Here is an 18,328-nt window from a genome sequence, read left to right as displayed (position 1 = left end):
GCCCCGAGGAATCAGGGGGAATTAAGGGAACCTGGAACCAGCAGTATTTCCACCCAGCACCTGCCCATCAATGAGAGATGAATTCACCTCCTGAACCCCAAAATGGAGTCTTCTTCTCCTTTCTAGAAACCTCCAGAGCCAACCCCCCTCCTTGTAGGGTGAGCTCCTGCTACCTCCTGCTCAGTGCCCTTCACAGATATTCCACCTCCAAACCACAGCTCAAGTCATCAGAACCCTCTTCTCCACCCCGACACAGGTTGGGCTGGGAGGCGGCTCTAACAGGGTGTGCAGGAGGGATTCTGACAGCAGTGAAGTAGGTTGCAGGGAGGTTGAGATCTTGACCCAAGTCATCCCAGACACTAATGCTAAGTCACACAATGGCAGCATCTACTGTCAGTGGGGTCCAAGCACTATTTCAACCCCACAGTTTTGGATCAACTCCCCAGAAGGGGAGGAGAAGAGAACCATCAGCACCACACACACACACACACACACACACACACACACACACACACACCACTCCTGGTGGTGTGAGGGGAACAAGAGAAAGGACAAAAGAAGTAAGAGATGAAGAGAAAGGAAGGAGGGATGGAGGAAAAGGAAAAGGACAAACCCTAATGTCCCCATGTCGGACATCAGGAATGGTAACATACATAAGCCAGTATGTGAACACTTCAATCTCCCTGGTCATTCTATTACAGATTTAAAAGTCACTATCATGAACAAAAAAAACTTCAGAAACAGACTTCAAAGAGAAACAGCAGAACTAAAATTCATTTGCAAATTCAACACCATTAATCTGGGCTTGAATAGGGACTGGGAGTGGCTGGCTCACTACAGAAGCAGCTTTTCCTCTCCTGGAATTGACACCTCCTCATCTATTATTGGGAGTGGACTACATCCACCCTGATTTTTGAATTGGCCCTGTCAACACTGGTTCTCCACTTGTGAAGTAACTCCCTGCTCTCCATGTGTCAGTATATAATGCCTGCATCTGTAACTTTCACTCTATGCATCCGAAGAAGTGAGGTTTTTACTCACGAAAGCTTATGCCCAAATAAATCTGTTAGTCTTTAAGGTGCCACCAGACTCCTTGTTGTTTTTGTAGATACAGACTAACATGGCTACCCCCTGATACTTGACACCATGCAAGGCACTAAATTTAGCCGTATGGAGTGGAAATCCATCAACCCCAACAAAAAACTTGCACAGATACAGACAGACATCATCTTCCTCTCCAAATGCAAACAGATGGACATCATACCAAAAGGACTGAAGGTAAAAAATCCATTGCAATCAACATACTACACTGAGTATGGTGAGAGATTGTGCCACACACTCTCTCAAAGAAACTGAGGAACCACCTGATCAGCATCCTGTACAGCAGACAGGAGAAGATCAAGAATGAGCTCTCAGAACTGGAGACTCTCATACAATACCAGCCTTCTACACAAACTTCCACGTGGCTGGACTTTACAAAAATGAGACAAGCCATTTACAATGCACACTTCACTTCTCTACAGAGGAAAAAGGACTGTAAGTTATCTAAACTAATACCTGCCACTAGGGGCTATAACAATGGTACCCTCAACTCATCTAACAACATTGTCAATCTTTCCAACCACACGCTTAGCCCAGCAGAAGAGTCTGTCCTATCTCGGGGACTCTCTTTCTGTCCCACCGTCCCCACGAACATGATACAGTTCTGCGGTGATCTGGAAGCCTACTTTCCTCGTCTCCGACTCAAGGAATATTTTCAACGCACCACTGAACAGTGCACTGACCCACAGGAACCCTCCTACCAACACTACAAAAAGAAGAATTCTGCGTGGACTCCTCCTGACGGTCGAAATGACAGACTGGACCTCTACATAGAGTGTTTCCGCAGACGTGCACAGGCTGAAATTGTGGACAAACAACATCACTTGTCCCATAACCTCAGCCGTACAGAACGCAATGCCATCCACAGCCTCAGAAACAACTCTGACATTATCATCAAAGGGGCTGACAAAGGAGGTGCTGTAGTCATAATGAACAGGTCAGATTATGAACAGGAGGCTGCCAGGCAACTCTCCAAGACCACATTCTACAGGCCACTATCCTCTGATCCCACTGAGGAATACCAAAAGAAACTACACCATCTGCTCAAGAAACTCCCAGCTATAGTACGGGAACAAATCTACATGGACACACCCCCAGAACCCCGACCAGGGGTATTCTATCTGCTACCCAAGATCCATAAACCCGGAAACCCTGGACGCCCCATCATCTCAGGCATTGGCACTCTGACGGCAGGATTATCTGGCTATTTGGCCTCTCTCCTCAGGCCCTATGCTACCAGCACTCCCAGCTATCTTCGAGACACCACCAACTTCCTGAGGAAACTACAATGCATTGATGTTCTTCCTGGAAACACCATCCTGGCCACCATGCATGTAGAAGCACTTTATACCAATATTCTACATGAGGATGGACTACAAGCTGTCAGGAACAGTATCCCTGATGAGGCCACAGCAAGCCTGGTGGCTGAGCTTTGTGACTTTGTCCTCACCCACAACCACTTCAGATTTGGGGACAACTTATACCTTCAAGTCAGTGGCACTGCTATGGGTACTCGCATGGCCCCACAGTATGCCAACATTTTTATGGCTGACTTAGAACAACGCTTCCTCAGCTCTCGTCCCCTAGTGCCCCTCCTCTACTTGCCCTACATTGACGACATCTTCATCATATGGACCCACGGAAAGGAGGCCCTTGAAGAATTCCACCTGGACTTCAACAATTTCCACCCCACCATCAACCTCAGCCTGGACCAGTCCACACAAGAGATCCACTTCCTGGACACTACAGTACAAATAAGTGATGGTCACATAAACACCACCCTATACCGGAAACCTACTGACCGCTAAACATACCTACATGCCTCCGGCTTCCATCCAAGACACATCACACGATCCATTGTCTACAGCCAAGCCCTAAGATACAACCGAATTTGCTCCAACCCCTCAGACAGAGACAAACACCTACAAGATCTTTATCAAGCATTCGTAAAACTACAATACCCACCTGGGGAAGTGAGGAAACAGATTGACAGAGCAAGACGGGTACCCAGAAATCACCTACTACAGGACAGGCCCAACAAGGACAATAACAGAACACCACTGGCCATCACATACAGCCCCCAGCTAAAACCTCTCCAGCGCATTATCCACGATCTACAACCTATCCTGGAAAATGATCCCTTACTCTCACAGACCTTGGGAGGCAGGCCAGTCCTCGCTTACAGACAACCCCCCAACCTGAAGCAAATACTCACCAGCAACTACACACCACACCACAGAAACACCAACCCAGGAACCTATCCCCGTAGCAAACCTCGTTGCCTACTCTGTCCCCATATCTACTCTGGCAACAGCATCAGAGGACCCAACCACATCAGCCACACCATCAGGGACTCATTCACCTGCACATCCACTAATGTCATATATGCCATCATGTGCCAGCAATGCCCCTCTCCCATGTACATTGGCCAAATCGGACAGTCCCTCCGCAAAAGAATAAATGGACACAAATCGGACATCAGGAGTGGTAACATACATAAGCCAGTAAGTGAACACTTCAATCTCCCTGGTCATTCTATTACAGATTTAAAAGTCACTATCATTGAACAAAAAAACTTCAGAAACAGACTTCAAAGAGAAACAGCAGAACTAAAATTCATTTGCAAATTCAACACCATTAATCTGGGCTTGAATAGGGACTGGGAGTGGCTGGCTCACTACAGAAGCAGCTTTTCCTCTCCTGGAATTGACACCTCCTCATCTATTATTTGGAGTGGACTACATCCACCCTGATTTTTGAATTGGCCCTGTCAACACTGGTTCTCCACTTGTGAAGTAACTCCCTGCTCTCCATGTGTCAGTATATAATGCCTGCATCTGTAACTTTCACTCTATGCATCCGAAGAAGTGAGGTTTTTACTCACGAAAGCTTATGCCCAAATAAATCTGTTAGTCTTTAAGGTGCCACCAGACTCCTTGTTGTTTTCCTAATATCCCCAGTGATTCTACGGGACAAAATCCCAGGGAGGGAATAAAATTCTGCCACCTTAAACTAGTGTTTTCCATGCCTAGAATTCAGATGGCACCAGGTGGATCAGACTGAACAGGTTACAAACCTCTCCGAGGCACTTACTTTCTCAACAGGGACTTCTGTTTTCTAGTAAAATGGGTAAAAGGAAAGGAGAAAACTCGAAAGAGGCTCCTGCTCACACTCACATATGTGAACCCTAATACTCTCTCAGTCCTCAAAGAGAGCTCGAGAAGGAGACTTGCTGAAGCAAAGCCACAGGGGTCTCTGAGGTTTCCCTGGCCCTGCGCCCCTGTTTTGCCTGGCTGATGTGAGCATCTCTCTCTGAGGTCACCACCTCCCTAACAACTTTGACCAATAGGCTGAGCTCCTGCAAAAGGCCTTTGTGATGTCACTGCCACACCCACCCATCCCCTGAAGTGCTAATATCCTGCTGCTGGCCTGACACTTTGGAGGTTTGAGCTACTCTCTGTGGATCACCCCACTCAATGCGTCTTCATTCTAGGAAGCAAGCCGGTTAGACAGTAAAACATTAGAGGCTGCTCCCAATGCTACACTCAGTGATGGAGAATCCACCACTTTCCCTTTCACTGAGTGCCAGGGGGCTCCATTTCCCCTTCCACTAGCTCCCCATTTACAGTGAGCCAGAGCAGTACCTGCAACAGAGAGCGGGAGTTGCTGAAGGCCTCAGAGGCACAACCCCTGCAGTGTCTCAGGCACCTGGCGCAAGTGATGGATGATGCGGAGCTGGTGCCTCACTTTGGCCGTGACGCCCTCCTGCTGCAAGGGAATGAGAACCTGTCAGACTCAAACGCCCCGAGGAATCAGGGGGAATTAAGGGCACCTGGAACCAGCAGTATTTCCACTCAGCACCTGCCCAACACTGAGGGATGAATTCACCTCCTGAATCCCAGAATGGAGTCTTCTTGTCCTTTCTAGTAACCTCCAGTGCCAATCCCCCTCCTTCTAGGGTGAGCTCCTGCTACCTCCCCCTCAGTGTCCTTGACAGCTGTTCCACCTCCAAACCACAGCTTAAGTCATCAGAAACCTCTTCTAGACCCCCACCAAGGTTGGGCTGGGAGGCGGGTCTAGCAGTGGGGGCAGGAGGGATTCTGGCAGCAGTGAAGTGGGTTGCGGGGAGGTTGAGATCTTGCCCAAGTCATCCAAGACACTAACGCTAAGCCACAGGATGGCAGCATCTAGTGTCTGTGGAGTCCAAGCACTATTTCAACCCCACAGTTTTGGATGAACTTCCCACAAGAGGAGGTGAAGATCATCCCCAGCAACACACACACACACACACACACACACACACCACTCCTGGTGGTGGCAGGGGAACAGGAGAAAGGACAAAAGAAGTAAGAGATGAAGAGAAAGGAAGGAGGGATGGTGGAAAAGGTAAAACGAAAAGGACAAACCCTAATGTCCCCAGTGATTCCACGGGACAAAATCCCGTGTGGACTACAAAATTCTGTCACCTTGAACTAGTGTTTTCCATGCCTAGAATTCAACGGGCACCAGGTGGATCAGACTGAGCAGGTTCAAAAACCTCTTGGAGGCTCTTACCTTCTAAACAGGGACGTCTGTTTTCTAGTAAAATCAGTAAAAGGGAAGGAGAAAACTCGAAAGAGGCTCCTGCTCTCACTCACATACGTGAACCCTAATACTCTCTCAGTCCTCAAAGAGAGACCTCGAGAAGGAGACTTGCTAAAGCAAAGCCACAGGGGTCTCTGAGGTTTCCCTGGCCCTGCGCCCCTGACTGATGTCAGCATCTCTCTCTGAGGTCACCACCTCCCTAACACCTTTGACCAATAGGCTGAGATACTGCATGTAGCGGGGCGGCCTGGCTCCCAGGCGCCCCAGGAAGTCAAGGCCACCGCGGCCTGTCCCCACCCCCCGGAAGTCAAGGGGCGGGACAGGAAGTATAAAGGCCAAGCCACAGCGCTCAGTAGCTGGCCGGCAGCGGGAGAGGACAGACGCTGGTGCCCGAGCTCCCGCGGACCTGAGCCTGCCGAGAGCCCGGTATCCTGAGGAACGGTCTGAGCTTCCCCCCGCCAAGGGCCCAGAGGGAGTGACAGACCTACCTGCTGCTCGGGGCCCGGAGCAGCCCATGATCTGCGACCCAGCAGACGGAACTCAGGAGGAACAGGTACCCATGGAGGAGGAGATGGGAAGTGGCCCGGGGATAGCAGACCCCGAACCCATGTCAGTGTGTTGCGGTCAGGATCCCCACTGACTGCGCGGCAGACGGACTGCTGCGGATAGGGCCCCGGGCTGGAACACAGTGGAGTGGGTGGGCCTGTGTTCCCCCTTGCCACCCCGTGCTGGGTGGCAGTCTCTCCTCCTCCTTGTCCAAGGGGCCTGGGCCTCTGACTGACGATTGGTTTGCTGCCCCGCCCTGACCTAGGGCCTGGGCTAACCCAAACTGACCCAGCTCCTGCTACAAGGCCTGGGCCGCTGACTGACTACTGGTTTGTTCCCCGCCCTGACCCAGGGCCGGAGCTGTTGATTGTGTGCTCAGTCCCTGCATAAGGGCCTGAGCTCTGAACTGTTGATTGTGTGCTCAGTCCCTGCACAAAGGCCTGAGCGCCGAACTGCTAATTGTGTGCTCAGCCCCTACCCAAAGGTCTGGGCCCTAGACTGTTATTCGCTTTGTAGCGGGGCGGCCTGGCTCCCAGGTACCCCAGGAAGGGACGAGCCCCACCCCGGAACTACTACACTGCAAAAGGCCTTTGTGCAGGGACTGCCACACCCACCCATCCCCTGAAGTGCTAATGTCCTGCTGCTGGCCTGACACTTTGAAGGTTTCAGCTACTCTCTGTGGATCACCCCACTCGATGCGTCTTCATTCTAGGAAGCAAGCCGGCTAGACAGTAAAGCATCAGAGGCTGCTCCCAATACTACACTCAGTGTTTCCAAAATTACTACACTTTATGGCCAGAAGAGACCTTTAGAACATCTCATCTAACCCCCTGCATATCATAGGGTTCCTGTATAGTACAATAGGTACTTTTTGGGCACACACATTCCAGAAAGGCATCTAGTCTTCATGAAATGACATCAAGAGATGGAGAATCCACCACTTTCCCTTTTACTGAGTGCCAGGGGGCTCCATTTCCCCTTCCACTAGCACCCCATTTACAGTGAGCCAGAGCAGTACCTGCAGCAGGGAGCGGGAGTTGCTGATGGCCTCAGAGGCACAGCCCCTGCAGTGTCTAAGGCACCTGGCACAAGTGCCGGATGATGCGGAGCTGGTGCATCACTCTGGCCATGACGTCCTCCTGCTGCAAGGGAACGAGAACCTGTCAAAGACTCAAACCCCCCGAGGAATCAGGGGGAATTAAGGGCACCTGGAACCAGCAGTATTTAAACTGACTACCTGCCCACCACTGAGGGATGAATTCACCTCCTGAACCCCAGAATGGAGTCTTCTTGTCCTTTCTAGTAACCTCCAGTGCCAACCCACCACCTTGTAGGGTGAGCTCCTGCTACCTCCCCCTCAGTACCCTTGACAGCTGTTCTACCTCCAAACCACAGCTCAAGTTATCAGAACCCTCTTCTCCACCCCCACCCAGGTTGGGCAGGGAGGCGGCTCTAGCAGGGGGGGCAGGAGGGATTCTGCCAGCAGTGAAGTGGGTTGCGGGGAGGTTGAGATCTTGCCCCAATCATCCCAGACACTAATGCTAAGCCACAGGATGGCAGCATCTAGTGTCATTGGAGTTCAAGCACTATTTCAACCCCACAGTTTTGGATCAACTTCCCACAAGGGGAGGTGAAGAGCACCCCCAGCAACACACACACACACACACACACCGCTCCTGGTGGTGGCAGGTGAACAGGAGAAAGGACAAAAGAAGTAAGAGATGAAGAGAAAGGAAGGAGGGATGGAGGAAAAGGTAAAACGAAAATGACAAACACTAATGTCCCCTGTGATTCTACGGGACAAAATCCCACAGAGGGAATAAAATTCTGCCACCTTAAACTAGTGTTTTCCATGCCTAGAATTCAGCTGGCACCAGATGGATCAGACTGAGCAGGTTCCAAAACCTCTTGGAGGCTCTTACCTTCTAAATAGGGACGTCTGTTTTCTAGTAAAATCCGTCAAAGGAAAGGAGAAAACTCCAAAGAGGCTCCTGCTCGCACTCACACATGTGAACACTAATACTCTCTCAGTCCTCAAAGAGAGACCTCGAGAAGGAGACTTGCTGAAGCAATAACAGACACTTGGTGGGATAACTCACATGACTGGAGTACTGTCATGGATGGATATAAACTGTTCAGGAAGGACAGGCAGGGCAGAAAAGGTGGGGGAGTTGCATTGTATGTAAGAGAGGAGTATGAGTGCTCAGAGGTCCGGTATGAAACTGTAGAAAAACCTGAGAGTCTCTGGATAAAGTTGAGAAGTGTGAGCAACAAGGGGGATGTCACGGTTGGAGTCTGGTATAGACCACCAGACCAGGGGGATGAGGTGGACGAGGCTTTCTTCTGGCAACTAGCAGAAGTTGCTAGATCGCAGGCCCTGGTTCTCATGGGAGACTTTAATCACCCTGATATCTGCTAGGAGAGCAATACAGCGGTGCACAGACAATCCAGGAAGTTTTTGGAAAGTGTAGGGCACAATTTCCTGGTGCAAGTGCTGGAGGAACCAACTAGGGGCAGAGCTTTTCTCGACCTGCTGCTCACAAACAGGGAAGAATTAGTAGGGGAAGCAAAAGTGGATGGGAACCTGGGAGGCAGTGACCATGAGATGGTCGAGTTCAGGATCCTGACACAAGGAAGAAAGGAGAGCAGCAGAATACGGACCCTGGACTTCAGAAAAGCAGACTTTGACTCCCTCAGGGAACAGATGGGCAGGATCCCCTGGGAGAATAACATGAAGGGCAAAGGGGTCCAGGAGAGCTGGCTGTATTTTAAAGAATCCTTATTGCGGTTGCAGGAACAAACCATCCCGATGTGTAGAAAGAATAGTAAATATGGCAGGCGACCAGCTTGGCTAAACAGTGAAATCCTTGCTGATCTTAAACGCAAAAAAGAAGCTTACAAGAAGTGGAAGATTGGACAAATGACCAGGGAGGAGTATAAAAATATTGCTCAGGCATGCAGGAGTGAAATCAGGAAGGCCAAATCACACTTGGAGTTGCAGCTAGCAAGAGATGTTAAGAGTAACAAGAAGGGTTTCTTCAGGTATGTTAGCAACAAGAAGAAAGTCAAGGAAAGTGTGGGCCCCTTACTGAATGAGGGAGGCAACCTAGTGACTGAGGATGTGGAAAAAGCTAATGTACTCAATGCTTTTTTTGCCTCTGTCTTCACGAACAAGGTCAGCTCCCAGACTGCTGCACTGGGCAGCACAATATGGGGAGAAGGTGACCAGCCCTCTGTGGAGAAAGAAGTGGTTCGGGACTATTTAGAAAAACTGGACGTGCACAACTCCATGGGGCTGGATGCGCTGCATCCGAAGGTGCTAAAGGACTTGGCGGATGAGATTGCACAGCCATTAGCCATTATTTTTGAAAACTCATGGCGATCGAGGGAGGTCCCGGATGACTGGAAAAAGGCTAATGTAGTGCCCATCTTTAAAAAAGGGAAGGAGGAGGATCCGGGGAACTACAGGCCAGTCAGCCTCACCTCAGTCCCTGGAAAAATCATGGAGCAGGTCCTCAAGGAATCAATGATGAAACACTTAGAGGAGAGGAAAGTGATCAGGAACAGTCAGCATGGATTCACCAAGGGGAAGTCGTGCCTGACTAACCTAATTGCCTTCTATGATGAGATAACTGGCTCTGTGGATGAGGGGAAAGCAGTGGATGTGTTATTCCTTGACTTTAGCAAAGCTTTTGATACGCTCTCCCACAGTATTCTTGCCACCAAGTTAAAGAAGTATGGGATGGATGAATGGACTGTAAGGTGGATAGAAAGCTGGCTGGATCGTCGGGCTCAACGGGTAGTGATCAATGGCTCCATGTCTAGTTGGCAGCCGGTTTCAAGGGGAGTAGTGCCCCAAGGGTCGGTCCTGGGGCCGGTTTTGTTTAATATCTTTATTAATGATCTGGAGGATGGTGTGGACTGCACTCTCAGCAAGTTTGCAGATGACACTAAACTAGGAGGCGTGGTAGATACGCTAGAGGGTAGGGATCGGATACAGAGGGACCTAGACAAATTAGAGGATTGGGCCAAAAAAAACCTGATGAAGTTCAACAAGGACAAGTGCAGAGTCCTGCACTTAGGACGGAAGAATCCCATGCACTGCTACAGACTAGGGACCGAATGGCTAGGTAGCAGTTCTGCAGAAAAGGACCTAGGGGTCACAGTGGACGAGAAGCTGGATATGAGTCAACAGTGTGCTCTTGTTGCCAAGAAGGCTAACGGCATTTTGGGCTGTATAAGTAGGGGCATTGCCAGCAGATCGAGGAACGTGATCGTTCCCCTTTATTCGACATTGGTGAGGCCTCATCTGGAATACTGTGTCCAGTTTTGGGCCTGTGGAAGCAGAGAAAGAGCTCACAGGAAGGGGATGCAATGCATGACAGTTCGTTAGCAAGAGTTAGGCTAACTGTAACCCTAATAACGCGAGATTTGTAGAAGCGAGGAATGTGTGAGGCGGGTGAGAAAGAACTTTGTAAGAAGTCATTATGACCTGGTATAGATAAGGTGTAGAAGACCTTGTGTAGATAAGGTATAGAAAATATTGTATGTTGGCAAGAGTCAAAACAAGTGAAGAAATGAGATATCAAGATGGCCTATGTAGAAACAAAACGCAGCTGTCCCTCGTTATTTCTGTAATGAAAGGTATAAATGCTTGCTGTAATTAGTTAGCTGGGAGAGACCTGCTTAGCTCTCTCCCTCTGGGCAATTGTGAGAGTTAATAAAGCATCTGACTTGCTGTACCTAAACAAATAGTGAGAACTCTGTTTTTCTCCGACAGGCCCCACACTACAAGAAGGATGTGGAAAAATTGGAAAGAGTCCAGTGGAGAGCAACAAAAATGATTAGGGGTCTGGAGCACATGACTTATGAGGAGAGGCTGAGGGAACTGGGATTGTTTAGTCTCCAGAAGAGAAGAATGAGGGGGGATTTGATAGCAGCCTTCAACTACCTGAAGGGGGGTTCCAAAGAGGATGGAGCTCGGTTGTTCTCAGTGGTGACAGATGACAGAACAAGGAGCAATGGTCTCAAGTTGCAGTGGGGGAGGTCCAGGTTGGATATTAGGAAACACTATTTCACTAGGAGGGTGGTGAAGCACTGGAATGCGTTAACTAGGGAGGTGGTGGAGTCTCCTTCCTTGGAGGTTTTTAAGGCCCGGCTTGACAAAGCCCTGGCTGGGATGATTTAGTTGGGAATTGGTCCTGCTTTGAGGACGGGGTTGGAGTAGATGACCTCTTGAGGTCCCTTCCAACCCTGATATTCTATGATTCTATGAAAGTCACAGGGGTCTCTGAGGTTTCCCTGGCCCTAAGCCCCTGTCCTGCCTGGCTGATGTCAGCATCTCTCTCTGAGGTTACCACCTCCCTAACACCTTTGACCAATAGGCTGAGGTCCTGAAAAGGCCTTTGTGATGTCACTGCCACACCCACCCATCCCCGGAAGTGCTAATGTCCTGCTGCTGGCCTGACACTTTGAAGGTTTGAGCTACTCTGTGTGGATCACCCCACTCAATGCGTCTTCATTCTAGGAAGCAAGCCGGCTAGACAGTAAAACATCAGAGGCTGCTCCCAATACTACACTCAGTGTTTCCAAAATTTGTAGACTTTATGGCCACAAGAGACCTTTAGAGCATCTCATCTAACCCCTTGCATACCATAGGCTTGCTGTATAGTACAATAGTTACTTTTTGGGCACACACATTCCAGAAAGGCATCTAGTCTTCCTTCAATGACATCAAGAGATGGAGAATCCACCACTTTCCCTTTTAGTGAGTAACAGGGGGCTCCATTTCCCCTTCCACTAGCTCCCCATTTACAGTGAGACAGAGCAGTACCTGCAGCAGGGAGCGGGAGTTGCTGATGGCCTCAGAGGCACAGCCCCTGCAGTGTCTCAGGAATCTGGCGCAAGTGCCGGATGATGCGGAGCTGGTGCATCACTTTTGGCCGTGACGTCCTCCTGCTGCAAGGGAACGAGAACCTGTCAGAGACTCAAACGCCCCGAGGAATCTGGAGGAATTAAGGGCACCTGGAACCAGCAGTATTTCCACCCAGCACCTGCCGACCACTGAGGGATAAATTCACCTCCTGAACCCCAGAATGGAGTCTTCTTGTCCTTTCTAGTAACCTCCAGTGACAACCCCCCTCCTTGAAGGATGAGCTCCTGCTATCTCCCCCTCAGTGCCCTTGACAGCTGTTCCACCTCCAAACCACAGCTCAAGTTATTAGTACCTTTGGACACAGACTGGCTAACCTAGTGAGGAGGGCTTTAAACTAGGTTCGACGGGGACAGGTGAGCAAAGCCCACAGGTAAGTGGGGAACATGGAGACCGGGGAGATGGGTCAAAAACGAGAGGGAGTGTGGGCTATATTGTCAGAGAGAAAGGAGGGTCAGGACAAAACTGGGAGGAAAGATCAAACCAGTATCTTAGATGCCTATATACAAATGCGAGAAGTATGGGGAATAAGCAGGAAGAACTGGAAGTGCTAATAAATAAATACAACTATGACATTGTTGGCATCACTGAAACTTGGTGGGATAATACACGTGATTGGAATGTTGGTGTGGATGGGTACAGCTTGCTCAGGAAGGATAGACAGGGGAAAAAGGGAGGAGGTGTTGCCTTGTATATTAAAAATGTACACACTTGGACTGAGGTAGAGATGCACATAGGAGACGTTGAGAGTCTCTGGGTTAGGCTAAAAGGGGTAAAAAACAAGGGAGATGTCATGCTAGGAGTCTACTACAGGCCACCTAACCAGGTGGAAGAGGTGGATGAGGCTTTTTTTAAGCAACTAACAAAATCATCCAAAGCCCAAGATTTGGTGGTGATGGGGGACTTCAACTATCCGGCTATATGTTGGGAAAATAACACAGCGGGGCACAGACTATCCAACAAATTCCTGGACTGCATTGGAGACAACTTTTTATTTCAGAAGGTTGAAAAAGCTACTGGGGGGAAGCTGTTCTAGACTTGATTTTAACAAATAGGGAGGAACTCGTTGAGAATTTGAAAGTAGAAGGCAGCCTGGGTGAAAGTGATCATGAAATCATAGAGTTTGCAATTCTAAGGAAGGGTAGAAGGGAGAACAGCAAAATAGAGACAATGGATTTCAGGAAGGCAGATTTTGGTAAGCTCAGAGAGCTGATAGGTAAGGTCCCATGGGAATCAAGACTGAGGGGAAAAACAACTGAGGAGAGTTGGCAGTTTTTCAAAGGGACACTATTAAGGGCCCAAAAGCAAGCTATTCCGCTGGTTAGGAAAGATAGAAACTGTGGCAAAAGACCACCTTGGCTTAACCATGAGATCTTGCATGATCTAAAAAATAAAAAGGAGTCATATAAAAAATGGAAACTGGGACAGATTACAAAGGATGAATATAGGCAAACAACACAGGAATGCAGGGGCAAGATTAGAAAGGCAAAGGCACAAAATGAGCTCAAACTAGCTACGGGAATAAAGGGAAACAAGAAGACTTTTTATCAATACATTAGAAGCAAGAGGAAGACCAAAGACAGGGTAGGCCCACTGCTTAGTGAAGAGGGAGAAACAGTAACAGGAAACTTGGAAATGGCGGAGATGCTTAATGATTTCTTTGTTTCGGTCTTCACCGAGAAGTCTGAAGGAATGCCTAACATAGTGAATGCTAATGGGAAGGGGGTAGGTTTAGCAGATAAAATAAAAAAAGAACAAGTTAAAAATCACTTAGAAAAGTTAGATGCCTGCAAGTCACCCGGGCCTGATGAAATGCATCCTAGAATACTCAAGGAGCTAATAGAGGAGGTATCTGAGCCTCTAGCTATTATCTTTGGAAAATCATGGGAGACGGGAGAGATTCCAGAAGACTGGAAAAGGGCAAATATAGTGCCCATCTATAAAAAGGGAAATAAAAACAACCCAGGAAACTACAGACCCCAGTGAGTTTAACTTCTGTGCCAGGGAAGATAATGGAGCAAGTAATTAAGGAAATCATCTGCAAACACTTGGAAGGTGGTAAGGTGATAGGGAACAGCCAGCATGGATTTGTGAAGAACAAATCATGTCAAACCAATCTGATAGCTTTCTTTGATAGGATAACGAGCCTTGTGGATAAGGGTGAGGCTGTGGATGTGGTATACCTAGACTTTAGTAAGGCATTTGATACGGTCTCGCATGATATTCTTATTGATAAACTAGGCAAATACAATTTAGATGGGGCTACTATAAGGTGGGTGCATAACTGGCTGGATAACCGTACTCAGAGAGTTGTTATTAATAGTTCCCAATCCTGCTGGAAAGCCATAACGAGTGGGGTATCGCAGGGGTCTGTTTTGGGACCGGCGCTGTTCAATATCTTCATCAACGACTTAGATATTGGCATAGAAAGTACGCTTATTAAGTTTGCGGATGATACCAAACTGGGAGGGATTGCAACTGCTTTGGAGGACAGGGTGACAGATAATTCAAAATGATCTGGACAAATTGGAGAAATGGTCTGAGTTAAACAGGATGAAGTTTAACAAAGACAAATGCAAAGTGCTCCACTTAGGAAGGAACAATCAGTTTCACACATACAGAATGGGAAGAGACTGTCTAGGAAGGAGTACGGCAGAAAGGGATCTAGGGGTTATAGTGGACCACAAGCTAAATATGAGTCAACAGTGTGATGCTGTTGCAAAAAAAGCAAACCTGATTCTGGGATGTATTAACAGGTGTGTTGTGAGCAAGACACGAGAAGTCATTCTTCCGCTCTACTCTGCTCTGGTTAGGCCTCAGCTGGAGTATTGTGTCCAGTTCTGGGCACCGCATTTTAAAAAAGATGTGGAGAAATTGGAAAGGGTCCAGAGAAGAGCAACAAGAATGATTAAAGGTCTTGAGAACATGACCTATGAAGGAAGGCTGAAAGAATTGGCTTTGTTTAGTTTGGAAAAGAGAAGACTGAGAGGAGACATGATAGCAGTTTTCAGGTATTTAAAAGGGTGTCATAAGGAGGAGGGAGAAAACTTGTTCACCTTAGCCTCTAAGGATAGAACCAGAAGCAATGGGTTTAAAGTGCAGCAAGGGAGGTCTAGGTTGGACATTAGGAAAAAGTTCCTAACTGTCAGGGTGGTTAAACACTGGAATAAATTGCCGAGGGAGGTTGTGGAATCTCCATCTCTTGAGATATTTAAGAGTAGGTTAGATAAATGTCTATCAGGGATGGTCTAGATGGTATTTGGTCCTGCCATGCGGGCAGGGGACTGGACTCGATGACCTCTTGAGGTCCCTTCCAGTCCGATAATCTATGAATGTATGAAAAAAACACTGTTCTCCACCCCCACCCAGGTTGGCCAGGGAGGCGGCTCTAGCAGGGGGGGCAGGAGGGATTCTGGCAGCAGTGAAGTGGGTTGCGGGGAAGTTGAGATCTTGCCCCAAGTCATCCCAGACACTAATGCTAAGCCACAGGATGGCAGCATCTAGTGTTAGTGGAGTCCAAACACTATTTCAACCCTACAGTTTTCGAGGAACAGGAGAAAGGACAAAAGAAGTAAGAGATGAAGAGAAAGGAAGGAGGGATGGAGGAAAAGGTAAAACAAAAAGGACAAACCCTAATGTCCCCAGTGATTCTACGGCACAAAATCCAAGGGATGGAATAAAATTCTGCCATCTTAAACTACTGTTTTCCATGCCTAGAATTCAGCTGGCACCACGTGGATCAGACTGAGCAGCTGCCAAAACCTCTTGGAGGCTCTTACCTTCTAAACAGGGACGTCTGTTTTCTAGTAAAATCAGTAAAAGGAAAGGAGAAAACTCGAAAGAGGCTCCTGCACGCACTCACGTACGTGAACCCTAATACTCTCTCAGTCCTCAAAGAAAGACCGCGAGAAGGAGACTTGCTGAAGCAAAGCCACAGGGTCTCTGAGGTTTCCCTGGCCCTGTGCTCCTGTCCTGCCAGGCTGATATCAGCATCTCTCTCTGAGGTCACCACCTCCCTAACACATTTGACCAATAAGCTGACATCCTGCAAAAGACCTTTGTGATATCACTGCCACCAATCAAACCCTTAAGTGCTAATGTCCTGCTGCTGGCCTGACACTATGAAGGTTTGAGCTACTCTCTGTGGATCACCCCACTCAATGAGTCTTCATTCTAGGAAGCAAGTGGGCTAGACAGTAAAACATCAGAGGCTGCTCCCAATGCTACACTCAGTGTTTCCAAAATTAGTAGACTGTATGGCCACAAGGGACCTTTAGAGCATCTAATCTAAGCCCCTGCATATCATAGGCTTCCTGTATAGTACAATAGTTACTCTTTGGGCACACACATTGCAGAAAGGCATCTAGTCTTCCTTCAATGACATCAAGAGATGGAGAATCCACCACTTTCCCTTTTAGTGAGTGCCAGGGGGCTCCATTTCCCCTTCCACTAGCTCCCCATTTACAGTGAGCCAGAGCAGTACCTGCAGCAGGGAGCGGGAGTTGCTGATGGCCTCAGAGGCACAGCCCCTGCAGTGTCTCAGGAATCTGGCGCAAGTGCCGGATGATGCGGAGCTGGTGCATCACTTTTGGCCGTGACGTCCTCCTGCTGCAAGGGAACGAGAACCTGTCAGAGACTCAAACGCCCCGAGGAATCAGCGGGAATTAAGGGCACCTGGAACCAGCACTACTTCCACCCATCACCTGCCCACCACTGAGGGATAAATTCACCTCCTGAACCCCAGAATGGAGTCTTCTTGTCCTTTCTAGTAACCTCCAGTGCCAACCCCCCTCCTTGAAGGATGAGCTCCTGCTATCTCCCCCTCAGTGCCCTTGACAGCTGTTCCACCTCCAAACCACAGCTCAAGTTATTAGTACCTTTGGACACAGACTGGCTAACCTAGTGAGGAGGGCTTTAAACTAGGTTCGAACGGGACAGGTGAGCAAAGCCCACAGGTAAGTGGGGAACATGGAGACCGGGGAGATGGGTCAAAAACGAGAGGGAGTGTGGGCTATATTGTCAGAGGGAAAGGAGGGTCAGGACAAAACTGGGAGGAAACATCAAACCAGTATCTTAGATGCCTATATACAAATGCGAGAAGTATGGGGAATAAGCAGGAAGAACTGGAAGTGCTAATAAATAAACACAACTATGACATTGTTGGCATCACTGAAACTTGGTGGGATAATACACATGATTGGAATGTTGGTGTGGATGGGTACAGCTTGCTCAGGAAGGATAGACAGGGGAAAAAGGGAGGAGGTGTTGCCTTGTATATTAAAAATGTACACACTTGGACTGAGGTAGAGATGGACATAGGAGACGGAAGTGTTGAGAGTCTCTGGGTTAGGCTAAAAGGGGTAAAAAACAAGGGAGATGTCATGCTAGGAGTCTACTACAGGCCACCTAACCAGGTGGAAGAGGTGGATGAGGCTTTTTTTAAGCAACTAACAAAATCATCCAAAGCCCAAGATTTGGTGGTGATGGGGGACTTCAACTATCTGGCTATATGTTGGGAAAATAACACAGCGGGGCACAGACTATCCAACAAATTCCTGGACTGCATTGGAGACAACTTTTTATTTCAGAAGGTTGAAAAAGCTACTGGGGGGAAGCTGTTCTAGACTTGATTTTAACAAATAGGGAGGAACTCGTTGAGAATTTGAAAGTAGAAGGCAGCCTGGGTGAAAGTGATCATGAAATCATAGAGTTTGCAATTCTAAGGAAGGGTAGAAGGGAGAACAGCAAAATAGAGACAATGGATTTCAGGAAGGCAGATTTTGGTAAGCTCAGAGAGCTGATAGGTAAGGTCCCATGGGAATCAAGACTGAGGGGAAAAACAACTGAGGAGAGTTGGCAGTTTTTCAAAGGGACACTATTAAGGGCCCAAAAGCAAGCTATTCCGCTGGTTAGGAAAGATAGAAACTGTGGCAAAAGACCACCTTGGCTTAACCATGAGATCTTGCATGATCTAAAAAATAAAAAGGAGTCATATAAAAAATGGAAACTGGGACAGATTACAAAGGATGAATATAGGCAAACAACACAGGAATGCAGGGGCAAGATTAGAAAGGCAAAGGCACAAAATGAGCTCAAACTAGCTACGGGAATAAAGGGAAACAAGAAGACTTTTTATCAATACATTAGAAGCAAGAGGAAGACCAA

At 48.2% G+C, this 18,328-nt stretch overlaps 1 long non-coding RNA gene across 1 annotated transcript in view; it reads right to left on the bottom strand.

Moving 5' to 3' along the window:
* Positions 1–18,328, bottom strand: part of LOC135977862 (uncharacterized) — a 65,795-nt gene that overhangs the window by 34,906 nt on the left and 12,561 nt on the right. Inside the window, exons 7-10 of the long non-coding RNA XR_010595306.1 lie at positions 16,647–16,771; positions 12,065–12,189; positions 7,250–7,373; positions 4,746–4,869 (exon numbers count right to left, since the gene is read on the bottom strand). This is a non-coding gene — a long non-coding RNA (uncharacterized LOC135977862). The remainder of the gene's footprint in view (positions 1–4,745; positions 4,870–7,249; positions 7,374–12,064; positions 12,190–16,646; positions 16,772–18,328) is intronic.

The sequence above is a fragment of the Chrysemys picta genome, unplaced genomic scaffold (assembly GCF_011386835.1).
Source record: "Chrysemys picta bellii isolate R12L10 unplaced genomic scaffold, ASM1138683v2 scaf51, whole genome shotgun sequence".
NCBI lineage: Eukaryota > Metazoa > Chordata > Testudines > Emydidae > Chrysemys > Chrysemys picta.
This window is presented reverse-complemented; position numbering and strand designations above follow the sequence as displayed.